The 12,894-nt window shown below is 40.6% G+C and overlaps 1 protein-coding gene across 1 annotated transcript in view; it reads right to left on the bottom strand.

The window, feature by feature from the left end:
- C5H5orf22 (chromosome 5 C5orf22 homolog) overlaps window positions 1-12,894 on the bottom strand; it is a 111,443-nt gene that overhangs the window by 28,388 nt on the left and 70,161 nt on the right. The window lies entirely within an intron of this gene.

The raw sequence follows: 12,894 nt of genomic DNA, 5'->3' as shown, positions 1-12,894 counted from the left end.
ATCTCTCCAAAGCTCCCTACCTTCACCAAAGCATAATTTTCAAAGTAGATCTATCCTTTCTGTTTAAGTTGGGCTTCTGAGTGATACTGCTCTTGATCATGTTAAAGGAATTTCACAAGGTCTTTGAAGTTATCCTTGTAGACTCAACAAATTGATCTGTTTACAAAGGTGTTTAAGGAGCAGGTTTGTGGGATCTTTATTTCCTTTCAACCATACTACTTTTACTCCCCTTGTCACCTTCATTGGAGGTGTATTTTTTGTTTTTGTGCACTAAAATAATATGCTTACTTCAGGTACCCTGCTGCTCCTGCTCTGCCTTCTCTGTGGTGGTCATTATTAGTCAATTACTAATTCTTAGGAAACTGCTTGCCGCTTTGTCCAAAAGGACTCTAAGCAGTTCTTTATCCTCCTCCCTTGGAGGTTTATATTTGAGGCTTATGTACTATAAATCGGAGGACTGCCTAGTTCAGTATTTCTGCTGCCTGTTGCTGCCTCTCCTGCTCCAGCCCTTCCTGCTCTGTGGTGGTCATCATTAGTAAATGCCAAATCCTTAGGGAACTGCTGGCACCTGTGTCCAAGGGAGTCTAGGCACGTGTTTGCCCTCCTTCCTTGGAGGGGAATTTTTTGGGGTTTGTGTATAAGAGACCTACCCAGTTCAGTAACTCTGCTGCCACCTCACCTGCTCTTCCTGTTCTGTGGTGGTCACCATCCATTAATTCCAATAACTTTAAGGAATTGCTGGCCACTGTGACCAATGGACTCTAGGAATGTCTTTGGTGTATTTTTAGGTTTATGCACTATGATTTTCAGAAACCTAGTTTAGTAGCTGCCTGCTGCTGCCTCTCCTACTCCTGCCCTTCTCTGAATGGAGTCTCCAAGAATAACTATTAACTACAAACTTGTTATGGAGCCGGTGTGTGAGGAAGTAAAGAATATGGGTAATTTAGAAAGAGGGAGTTTGTATGTTCTTGTAGCATAGTTAGCAATTAATCTTTTAATTGTTGCCAATTCATACCAGTGTAGTTTTGTTGTTAAAAACATAAACATAAATGTATGCTTACTTGATAAATTCATTTCTTTCATGGTGGTGAGTCCACAATCCATAACTCCTGGGAATTACTCTTCCCTTCTACTAGGAGAAGGCAGAGATTCACAAACTCCAAAAGCTCTATAAAACCCCTCCCACCTCACTGGCACATCAGTCTAATGTATAGCCAAGCATAAGAGCAAAAAATAGGAGCAGGGAAAAAAAGATGTGAGACACGGCATAAGAACCTAGCACAGCTTAGTTGGTAAGTCGTGCAGCAATGGGCAGCAAATGTTATATATATATATATATATATATATATATATACACATACATACATATACACACATACACAATTACACAATACTGTGGAAAAGTCTTAGGCCACCACTAGCTTTGTTGTTTTAGCAAAGTTTTAATGACCATCCATATTTATTTTTCAGTCTCTTTATTAAGATACAAACATAAATTTAGGAATAATGTACACAAAATATATTAAAAAAAACAACAACATCTTGAACTCTTTTGTGGAGACTGTCCTGAAGTTTTCTGAAGCAATCTCCTGGTATATTATACCAGGCTTCTTTCAGCACTTCTTAGAGTTCTTCTTTAGATTTAGGTTGTCTTTTATTTATTTCTCTGTCCAGGTGATCCCATACTGCCTCTGTAATATTCAGGTCTGGACTCTGGTGGCCAGTCCATGGCTGTCAGTGTTTTATCAGCTGTTTTTCTCTCCAAATATTTCACTGCATTAGCAGTGTGCTTGAGATCGTTGCTGAAAAATAAAACCATTCCCAATCAGGTGCTTTACAGAAGGAATGGCATGATGAATTAAAACCTGTCTGTACTTTTCAGCATTCATGATCCCATCAATTCGGACAATCTCGTCAACAACACTTGAAGAAATGCAGCCCCAAACCAGGACAGACCATCCACCACGTTTTATTGAAGGCTGCAAGCACTGATTCTTCCATCTCTCTCCAACTCTTCTTCTCACATATTGTCGAAGATTGGACACAAAAATTTTAATCTTGGATTCGTCACTCCATAATACTCTTTTTTCCACTGATCTTCATTCCAATCTTTATGAGCTTTAGCATATCTTAGCTTTTTCACCCTGTTCCCTTTCCGAAAAAGTGGTTTCTTGGCTGCTACCCTTCCACAAAGAACATATCTGATCAAGCTTCTTCGGACTGTAGAAGGGTCAACTTGGCATCCCAATGAAGCTGCCGGTCTCTCACAGAAGAAACTCTGTGAAACTTCTCATCAGATTTTGAAAGTTTTCTTGGCCTTCCAGTCTTTTTTTGTCCTCGACCTCTCCTGATTCTTCACACTATTTTTTTAACAGCTTGAATACCACATCTTGAGTATCCAGTTTGTTTGCTGATTTCCCTTTGACAGTGGCCTTGCTGATGCAAAATTATGATTTTATGTCTGTCAAATTCTGTGATCTTTGGCATTTTGAATGATGATAATAATAATAAACTCATACCACGTGTATGTAATGCTCAAGCATATCTTGCACAAAACTGGTGTAATAGACCTTTCACAGAAGTCATTTTGACATGAAATAGTAGGACAAATACAGGTGTTAGCAATGACATTAATTAGGATTCCATTTAGATTTACGAGAGTCAGGTTCCTGCTATTGCTCAAGTGTAAGGTGAGGTCACACTAAATACTTGCCACTTTAGCCTATAGAAGCTGTTTTTTAGATTTGTTTTCTGTTTTTAATACTGCATACAAATATCCCATTGTATTCTAATAAAGAGACTGAGAAATAATTATATATGGTCATTATAACATTGTGAAAACAAAAAATCTAATGGCAGCCTAAGACTTTTGCACAGTACTGTATTTGTATGTGTTAATATGTGTACATACACATATTAACACATAAATATATATGTATATAAGCATATACATATATATTTACAGGGAACACAGTTCCCCATAGACTGCAATGTAAAGGCACTTTTTCTAACACCCCCACACCCCCTAAAACTGGGGCCAATTAGGGGACATTTAGAAAATTAACCATAGATATGATCTCTGGTTAATTTTCTCAGCGCTAATTGCTACCACAAGCTGCCGGTAGTAATAACAACCCACTTGTATTTATCACGCACTTGTAAAAAGGCGAATTTGCCCATTTATGGCTGCGCAATAAATTAGCGCTCCACTTGTAATCTAGCCCAATATGTGGTGTACCAGGAACCTTTAACTGGTTACATGCTGATTGTCAAGAAGTAGCCGTTTAGCAATTTTTTTACGACACCTAAACATAACTACATGAGAAGATCACCATTTAAGACACTAGTATATGTGTCTATTATTTTTTTATTTCAATTTTTCCTTCTGCCAGTCTCCCTACCAGTTACCCCCCCCACACACACAATATTTTTACTAACAGAACTGTATATCTACTAGTTATGTCAACCATTTTTATTCTTTGTTGTGAAGTAGCTTTAAACCCTTAATCTTATTTTTATTATTTCATTTGCAAGGTCTACTGCTTTAGACCAGAGTGACAATGGAATTATTTGAAATTTAGCAGAAAAATTCAAGCATAATTAGTGTATTCTAATTTTTTAATCGTGTCATGATAAATACAGTGTTTAATACAGCTGTCTTATCATTATCAAATAAAAGCAATACACAAACCCTGCAGTACCACCTTGTGGACACCTGAAGTCATTACTTTCCAACTAGTAGAAAATGTATGAAGAGCTGGAAAAATATCACTGTAGTTTACTAATCAGGAAACTAAAGGTTCCAAGTCTACTGAGCTGTATATATAGAAGTTTAATTTCTTATTCAAGCACCGTTTTTTTTAACCAAACCAAGTCATGTATGTATGTATGTATGTATGTATGTATATATATATATATATATATATATATACACAGTATATATATCCTATTATATAAAAGGCCAAGTGTGTTTGTCAGAAGCCGTCATGCGCAGTAGAGACAGCACGATCTGCCTGATCTGCGGCAGAGGTGGGCGTGGCCGTTCGTGAAGGGGGCGTGGCCGGGCGAGGTCCCTCACAAGATAAAGGGGAGAGAGATAGAGAGGGGGATAGATAAAAAGAGAGGGGAGAGAGAGAGGGGGAGAGAGAGAGGGGGGAGAGAGAGAGGAGAGGGGGGAGAGAGAGAGGGGGGGAGGGAGAGAGAGAGAGGGGGGGAGGGAGAGAGAAGGGGGGAGGGAGAGAGAGAGAGGGGGGGAGGGAGAGAGGAGGGATGGAGAGAGGGGGGGGATGGAGAGGGGGGGAAGAGAGAGAGAGAGAGGGGGAGAGAGAGCAAAAGAGAGGGGGAGAGCGAGATAGCAAAAGAGAGGGGAGAGAGAGCACAAAAGAGAGGGGGAGAGAGAGCGCAAAAGAGAGGGGGAGAGAGAGCGCAAAAGAGGGTGGAAGAGAGCGCAAAACAGAGGGGGGAGAGAGCGCGAAAGAGAGGGGGAGAGAGAGACCACAAAAGAGGGGGGAGAGAGAGCGCAAAAAAGAGGGGAGAGAGCGCAAAAGAGAGGGGGGGGGAGAGCGTAAAAGAGAGGGGGAGAGAGCGCGCAAAAGAAAGGGGGAGAGAGAGCGCAAAAGAAAGGGGGAGAGAGAGCGCAAAAGAAAGGGGGGAGAGAGAGAGCGCAAAAGAGAGGGGGGAGAGAGCGCAAAAGAGAGGGGGGAGAGAGATCGCAAAAGAAAGGGGGAGAGAGAGAGAGCGCAAAAGAAAGGAGGAGAGAGAGAGAGAGCGCAAAAGAAAGGAGGAGAGAGAGAGCACAAAAGAGAGAGGGAGAGAGCACAAAAGAGAGGGGGGAGAGCGCAAAAGAGAGGAGGGAAAGAGAAAGCTCAAAAGAGAGGAGGAGAGAGAGCAGAAGAGGGGGGATAAAGAGAGTGAGAGAGACAGCAAAAGAGAGGGGGAAGAGTGCACAAAAGAGAGGGGGGAGAGAGAGCGCAAAAGAGAGGGGGAGAGAGAGCGCAAAAGAGAGGGGGAGAGAGAGCGCAAAAGAGAGGGGGATAGAGAGAGAGCAAAAGAGAGGGAGAGACAAAGAGAGCTGAAAAGAGAGGGGGGAGAGCGCAAAAGAGAGGGGGAGAGAGAGCGCAAAAGAGAGGTGGAGAGAGAGCGCAAAAGAGAGGGGGGAGAGCGCAAAAGAGAGGGGAGAGAGAGAGCGCAAAAGAGAGGGGAGAGAGAGAGCGCAAAAGAGAGGGGAGAGAGAGAGGGGGGAGAGAGCGTAAAATAGAGGGGGAGAGAGAGCAAAAGAGAGGGGGGAGAGAGAGCGCAAAAGAGAGGGGGAGAGAGCAAAAGAGAGGGGGAGGGAGAGAGTGCAAGGGGTGGGACTGCTGTACTGCAAAAAATGGCCCGTGTGAATGGGCTTTAGGACTAGTATATATATATATATATATATATATTTCCACAGAAAACCTGAACGATGAGTATTTTCCATTGGAGAACAGTAATAATATTCAAATGAGGTTCACAATGCCCAGAGCCCTCTGCTCCAATAGAAGACATTGGTCATTAAGGATTTCTGTGGAAAGGTGTATAGATAGACTATAATCATGTTTCTCCATTATTGTTATTTACCATAACCTATATTGATTGATAGATAGATATAATGAGTGCATGAACGAAATGGTATCGCTGCAGGTGCTCGAGGGTATAGCAATATACAGACCAATATAAGACAACAAATTCCATAGATTCTTATTGCTGAATTGCTACTGGAATGGCCATTATTGTTACTACTACTATTGAGCATGCTGAAATATTATTATCATCATCATCAGGTATTTGTAGAGCGCCAACAGATTCTGCAGCGCTATAAACATAGGCGGTATACAAGGTAACATTTATAGGGGGTCAAATGGGTAGAGGTCCGTGCCGAGAGTTGCACTGTTGTAATCGGCTCTTATGCGGGTGACCTACAAACAGCTGGGCTCATAGGCTTACATGCTAAGGGGTTCAAGGGGATAGCAGTGCAGGTTAGTGTACGTTGTATGCATCCCTGAATAGTACAGTCTTTAGGGAACGCTTAAAGCTTTCAAAACTAGGGGAGAGTCTTGTGGAGCGAGGCAGAGAGTTCCACAAGATGGCAGCCAGTCTAGAGAAGTCTTGTAAATGGGAATGTGAGGAGGTAACAAGAGAGGTGGAGAGTAGGAGTTCGTGGGCAGAGTGAAGGGGTCGGGAGGCAGAGTATCTGGAGACAAGGTCTGAGATGTAGGGGGGAGCAGTGCAGATGAGGGCTTTGTATGTCAGAGTGAGAATTTTGTGTTTAAGCCTGGAGGCAAGAGGAAGCCAGTGAAGGGATTGGCAAAGAGGTGCAGCAGATGAAGAGCGACGTGTAAGGAAGATGAGCCTGGCAGAGGCATTCATTATGGATTGTAAAGGAGCTAGGCGGCAGCTAGGGAGACCAGAAAGGATGGAGTTTCAGTAATCGAGGCGGGAAAGGATGAGAGAGTGGATTAGAATCTTAGTTGTGTCTTGTGAAAGGAAATGTCTAATTTTAGAGATGTTTTTAAGGTGGAAGTGGCAGGCTTTAGCCAAGGACTGAATGTGAGGAGTAAAAGAAAGATCTGAGTCAAATGTGACTCCAAGACATCGGGCATGCGGGGTAGGGGTTATGGTGGAGTTATCGACAGTTATAGAGAAGTTGGGGTTGGAGATTTTAGAAGGGGGAAAATAAGGAGCTCAGTTTTGGAGAGATTCAGCTTAAGGTAGTGAGAGGACATCCAAGATGAGATATGAGAAAGACAGTTAGTGACACGGGTTTGCAAGGAAGAAGATAGGTCTGGTACAGAGAGATAGATTTGGATGTCATCGGCATACAAATGGTATTGAAACCCATGGGACTTCAAGATCAAGGAGGATAAGCAGAGAGGAGTGGCCTTTGGATTTAGAGGCAAGTAGGTTGTTGGTAACCTTAACAATTGCTGTCTCAGTGGAGTGGTGGGGGCCAAATTCAGATTGCAGTGGCTCAAGGAGGGAGTTTAGTGTAAGGAAATGGGATAGACGTACAGATACTAGCTTTTCGAGAGGCTTCGAGGCAAAAGGAAGTAGGGAAATAGGGTGGTAGTTGGATGGGGAGGTTGGGTCGAGAGAAGGTTTTTTGAAGATAGGTGTGACCAGTGCATGTTTAAGAGATGAGGGAAATATACCATTGCTGAGGGAGAGGTTAAAGATGTGTGTGAGTATAGGGATAAGGGTAGAAGAGAGGGCGATGAGTAACTGTGAGGGGATTGGGTCGAGGGGACAGGTAGTGAGGTGAGAGGATAGTATAAGGACAGATTTATGGCTATGTGGGTTTTGGATGATAGTGAGGTTTTGAGGGGGTTTGAGGCCGGTAGCATGTTGAGAGCAGATTTCATTTCTGATTTAGTCTATTTTGTTATTGAAGTAGCTGGCAAAATCTTGAGCTGAGAAATAAGTTGTAGTAGGAGGTGGGCGGAGAAGAGTATTGAACGTGGAGAACAGACGTTTTGGGTTTCAAGAAATAGTAGAGATAAGAGATAATATCATAATAAGCAAATAAAAAATATAAAACTATATATATATATATATATATATATATATATATATATATATATATATATAAAACAAAATGTATGCTTACCTGATACATTTATTTATTTCTAGACATGTTGAGTCCACGGAATCATCAATTACTGTTGGGAATATCACTCCTGGCCGGCAGGAGGAGGCAAAGAGAACCCCAACAAAACTGTTGAGTCGCTTCCCTTCCCACAATCCCCAGTCATTCGACCAAAGGAAAATGAAGGAAAAGGAAATAACACAAGGTGTAGAGGTGCCTGAGGTTAAAGTTAAAAATAACTGTCTTAAAATAAAGGGCTGGCCGTGGACTCACCGTGTCTAGAAATAAATACATTTATCAGGTAAGCATACATTTTGTTTTCTTTCTGAAGACACGATGAGTCCACAGAATCATCCATTACTGTTGGGAATCAATACCCAAGCTTGATGACACTGATGATTAGGGAGGGACAAGACAGGTAACCTAAACAGAAGGCACAGCTGCTTGAAGAACCTTTCTCCCAAAAGAACCTCAGTCGAGGCAAAATAATCAAATTTGAAAAATTTGGACAGGGTAGGCAGAGAAGAGCAAGTTGCAGCCTTGCAAAATCGTTCCAGAGAAGCTTTAGTTTGAAGACCCAAGAAAAAGAGACAACCCTATTGAAAAGAGATGTAATTATCTCAGGAGACTGCTGCACAGCAATATCTTAAGCAAAACCAATTATACTTCACAACCAGAAAGAAGGAGAACTAGCAGAAGCTTTCAGACTTTTATATTTCTCAGAGAAGCAAACAGGGCAGAAGACTAGCGAATAAGACGGATGAGAAAGCAGGAGCTTTACCTAGCTTCACACCCACAACTACCTGCTTCAGGAGCGGTGGAGCTAACCACAACACCACATCTCTCCTTAGTCCCCTGAAAATAAAATTTGAAAGCAGGCACAACCTCCAAGTTGTGTAACAAACGTTCTTCAGAAAAGAAGAACTATGACATAGAGAAGAAACAACAATTTCCTGATTAAAATTTCTTTCCGAAACCACTTTAGGAAGGAACCTAATTTAGTACGAAGAACCGCCTCATCGGTATGAAAAATAAGAAAAGGGGAATCCCACTGCAAAACTGAGAGATCCGACACTCTCCGAGCAGAAGAGATAGCAATAAGAAACAAAACCTTCCAATGTAACAACTTAATATCTATGGAATGCAATGGCTCAACTGAGTTTGCTGCAAAATTTTAAGAACAAAGTTAAGGCTCCCAGGAGGAGCAGAAGATTTAAAAACACAGGCCTGACCCATTAAAATAAGCACTGTTACATTCAGAAAGGATAAGACCCAAAACTTCACCTCATCCTTGAACAGAGGCAAAGAGAATGACTGGGGAATGTGGGAAGGGAATTGACTCTTAACAGCTTTGCTGTGGTGATCTTTGCCTCCTCCTGCTGGCCAGGAGTGATATTCCCAACAGTAATTGTTGATTCTGTGGACTCACCGTGTCTTAAGAAATAAATAAACATATATATACACATATATATATATATATATATACACACACACACACACATATACATATATATATCACAATGTTGCTAGTGATGATTCTAATGAGCAGTCAAAGCATCATAAAAAATGCAACAGAGAACACATGCATGCCCTCAACTGAGAAGGCCTTCATCTGCTATCCCTCAGAAGGAAGCAAAATATTATTATTATTATTTTTTTGCTATTACTAACTGGTGAGTACTTCATCTGTGTAAAACAGTTCTAAATAACGAGGCACAAGAGAGTAGTTATGTTGCACAGATAGTCTTTTTAAAGTCTGAAACTTCAGTGTAAAGATAAAAGTTTAAGAAAACAATTTAAAACAAGAAAATGCAAAAGCAACAACAGCAAACTTTATAGAACACTGAATTAGACAAAATCGAATCTGTATAACTAAGTTTAGGATGGCAATGGTTGCCTCTATTCCAGTGTGTTCACTCAGATCAGCAAGTTTAAGTCCCACCCTATACAGTGTGTTGGATTAGTTTGCTACCTACTGGTAGCATTCTTAAGGCTTGTATCCAAATATCCATAGACAAAGTATCAGTCTTTCTCTTATTGGTTAATCAGTTCTCAGTTATTTTCATCTGTTAGATTTTTTCTATATACAGTATATATCTGACAAATTGTTAAAGTGATTGTAAACTTACTAATATTGTTGAGATATTAGTGTAATAAAAACGTAAATGATGGGGGGGGGGGCGCTTCCGGGCTGCGACCAAGATGGCCGACTTACTTTGATGCTGTGTGGACCCACTGATAAATCTGCTGCATATCAGTGATTAGAGCCTTTTCCCAGGCTGACACTACCTACCTATCGATTCATCCAAAGTAGTGGAACAAATTGATCAGTGTGGGTGGCTCTGTTACTAGCATTAAGGTACCGGAACGGTGAGCCTGCGGCGACGGCACACAAGTGTTTGAGGCCTCCACCTAACCCCCCCGGTAGATCCGGGTAATGGCAGCCGATTAAAGCTGTAACCTGAGGAAGTCATACTAACATAGTGCATTTGCAGAATTGACAACTCTTCGGATGTTCTAGACCTGAAATCTATATTAACCTGTCTGAACTGTGTAAAAGCGGTTCATGGAGGCAGTTGATCGATGGGAGAGAGAGGTGCAAAGGCTTGTGCTGGATTCCTTTGCTGGGCTCCAACGGGACCTATTTCGTCTCATGAGACAACAGTCGCAGCTGGAAGAACCCGGGACCTCGGAGGAACCCGAATGCAGTGACAATCTTATATGCGGTGGATGAAGAGGGGCAGAGAGAGCAAGTGTCGGCTCCGGTTTCATCTACAGTCCTGCAAGTGCAAACAGCTACGCGGAGCGCATATGATAACCCGCAATCTGGCTGGAACTCAGACGCTACTGGGGTCTCTTATTTACCTCCAGACTACGAATATGCAAGCCGCGCCATTCAAGTAAGGAAACCTGAGTTATGGGGAGCCCTACAATGCTTACACTCGATATCTGATCTCTCTCATTCAGATAAATACTTAGAGCACCTCCTTCCAAACTCTGATGGCAGTATATTTATTCACCAAAAGGAACTTACTGACTCTTGCTATTTCTTGTTTATGCCTATCGCTGTAGCTAAGGACAGGAGTTCTAAGCCTCTGATGAAATCATATATGTGGGCTGTACACAAGAGAATAGGTGTGGGCTAACCATGCACTACGGGCTACCCAGCACGTCCTTTAGTGAAGCTAAGGGGAAGATAGTCTCTAATGTTCATTATTTACATAGAAATTCACCTAGCAGCAGCCAGCTTATTCTATGAAGCCTGTGCCCAGTATGATCATATGAAGGACCTAGACTCGCTTCCTGACTGTATTTCCCCATGCACATTTTTTATACGCATAAAAGCTGTTTTGTTTCGGTTATTTTCTCCATAAAGAGAGAATGCAACATTACCAGTACTCTAGAATTGTTTATCAGTTATGCTTAATTGTGACACTATATGTTTAGCCGATACCCTCTGTTCACACACTCTATAGTTATTATTTAGGATGGGTATAACCTTGCCACTTTTTAATCTATATTTGAGTACCAGTATTATTTTTCTTATGCATATACAGTGGTATTTGGATAAATGCGTTTTATGCCACTTTCCTATCATAATACTAAGCTGCATAGGCTGATTGATTTAAATGTGTGTAGCATATTTCCCTTTTTTTTATTTCAATATTCCTCAGCATATATACATAGCATATGGTGCTTTGATCATTGTTGTTTGGTTTTATGTTCTTCTTATATCTCTTAAAGTTGAAGTTTGAGTCCAGGCTCAATGTATAGCATAATCAGATAGCCCTAAACTCCCCTTATCCCTGCAGCCTTAAGATTTAAATGTTTGCTCTCCCGCTATAGTCATATATGGCATTGGTAAGGCAGACATCTAAAGGTAGTGTTCTAAGACCTAATAGCCATGCCCCTGAGTTGAAGCCTATCACTAAGTATTCACTATACATATATATTATTCTCTATATAGATGACTCTCCCTCCCGGGGTCCAAGAGTGGCCCTTATTATTTCCTATTACCCCCCTACAGTAGTAACTAATCCTTCAGAGGTCCAGGAGTGACCGGTTTTTCTTGGGGCTCCATATATTTATCTGTGATGATATAACATACAATGTCTGTGACCATGAATACCATGTTTACTTGTTCTACATCCATGCGTATAAGTTTACAACATATCTTTTGATACATATATAAAAAACAAATTAAATGAGGTTAACTATTGGAGATCCACAAGTGGTCTCCATATATACATGAATACCCTCTGCCGGACAGCTCCAGGTTGCTTTGAGTTACAAAAGTGACCTCAGATATCACCTGGAGGGTACATAGTTTATTTGGCAGATGATATCCATCTTGTTGTTGTTACTGGAACTTGTCATTTGCATATGTGTTATTACTTTAATTTGGTCCATATTGATTTTATTGTATGCAACCAATCTGTGCTGTATGTTTCCTTAACGTGTTCTGTATGCCTTATTTACAACCTCAATAAAAATAAAAGTTTAAAAAAAAAAAAAAAAAAAACGTAAATGATGGGCACTTTCATTGATCAAAATCATTGCAGATGCTAAATTATATAAATAATTACAGTTTAATTTGTAATACATTTCACCATTCCTCTGCCCGCAACTCATAGTCTATTTCTGTGTAAAATGATGAATCATGCTGTAGCCAATCGTATTGCGCCCCCTTTGGTATCCAGCAACTTAATAGGAACACCCCTGATTATGATGCCAAAGGGGGCATGCTATGATTGGCTACAGCATGATTAGTCCTTTTACACAGAAATAGACAATGTGGGCAGAGAAACAGTGGAATGTATAACAAAATAAAAAAGTAATTATTTATATAATTTAGCGTCTACAATGATTTTGATCAATGAAAGTGACCATCATTAACATTTTTTACACTATTAAGTCAACAATAATAGGATTTCAGAATGTTTGGATTTTGGAATTCTGGATTTGGGGACTTGTATCTGTATTTGAACCTGCACATTCCCATTTCTCTTTGGAAACTTGGAGAAAATTTCATAAAGGTTACCATTTTCACTTTCAAACGAATGTGCTAATTGATATTTTATTATTACTATTTTTTCTTTACTTAAAGTTATTGTAAAATTCCAAATTTTCACCGGCTATGTATTTGGTTTTTGTGTTCTAAAATGCAAATAACAGTTTATATTTGTTTAAAAAAAAACAGATATTACCTTTCTGATGCTAATATGTATACAAAAGTATTGCAAATATATAAACTACCTTTAGGTTGCTGTATTATGACATGTATATAT

Source organism: Bombina bombina, chromosome 5 (assembly GCF_027579735.1).
Source record: "Bombina bombina isolate aBomBom1 chromosome 5, aBomBom1.pri, whole genome shotgun sequence".
Lineage (NCBI taxonomy): Eukaryota > Metazoa > Chordata > Amphibia > Anura > Bombinatoridae > Bombina > Bombina bombina.
Note: the sequence above shows the minus strand (reverse complement) of the source record. Positions and strands in the feature narration are given on the sequence as shown.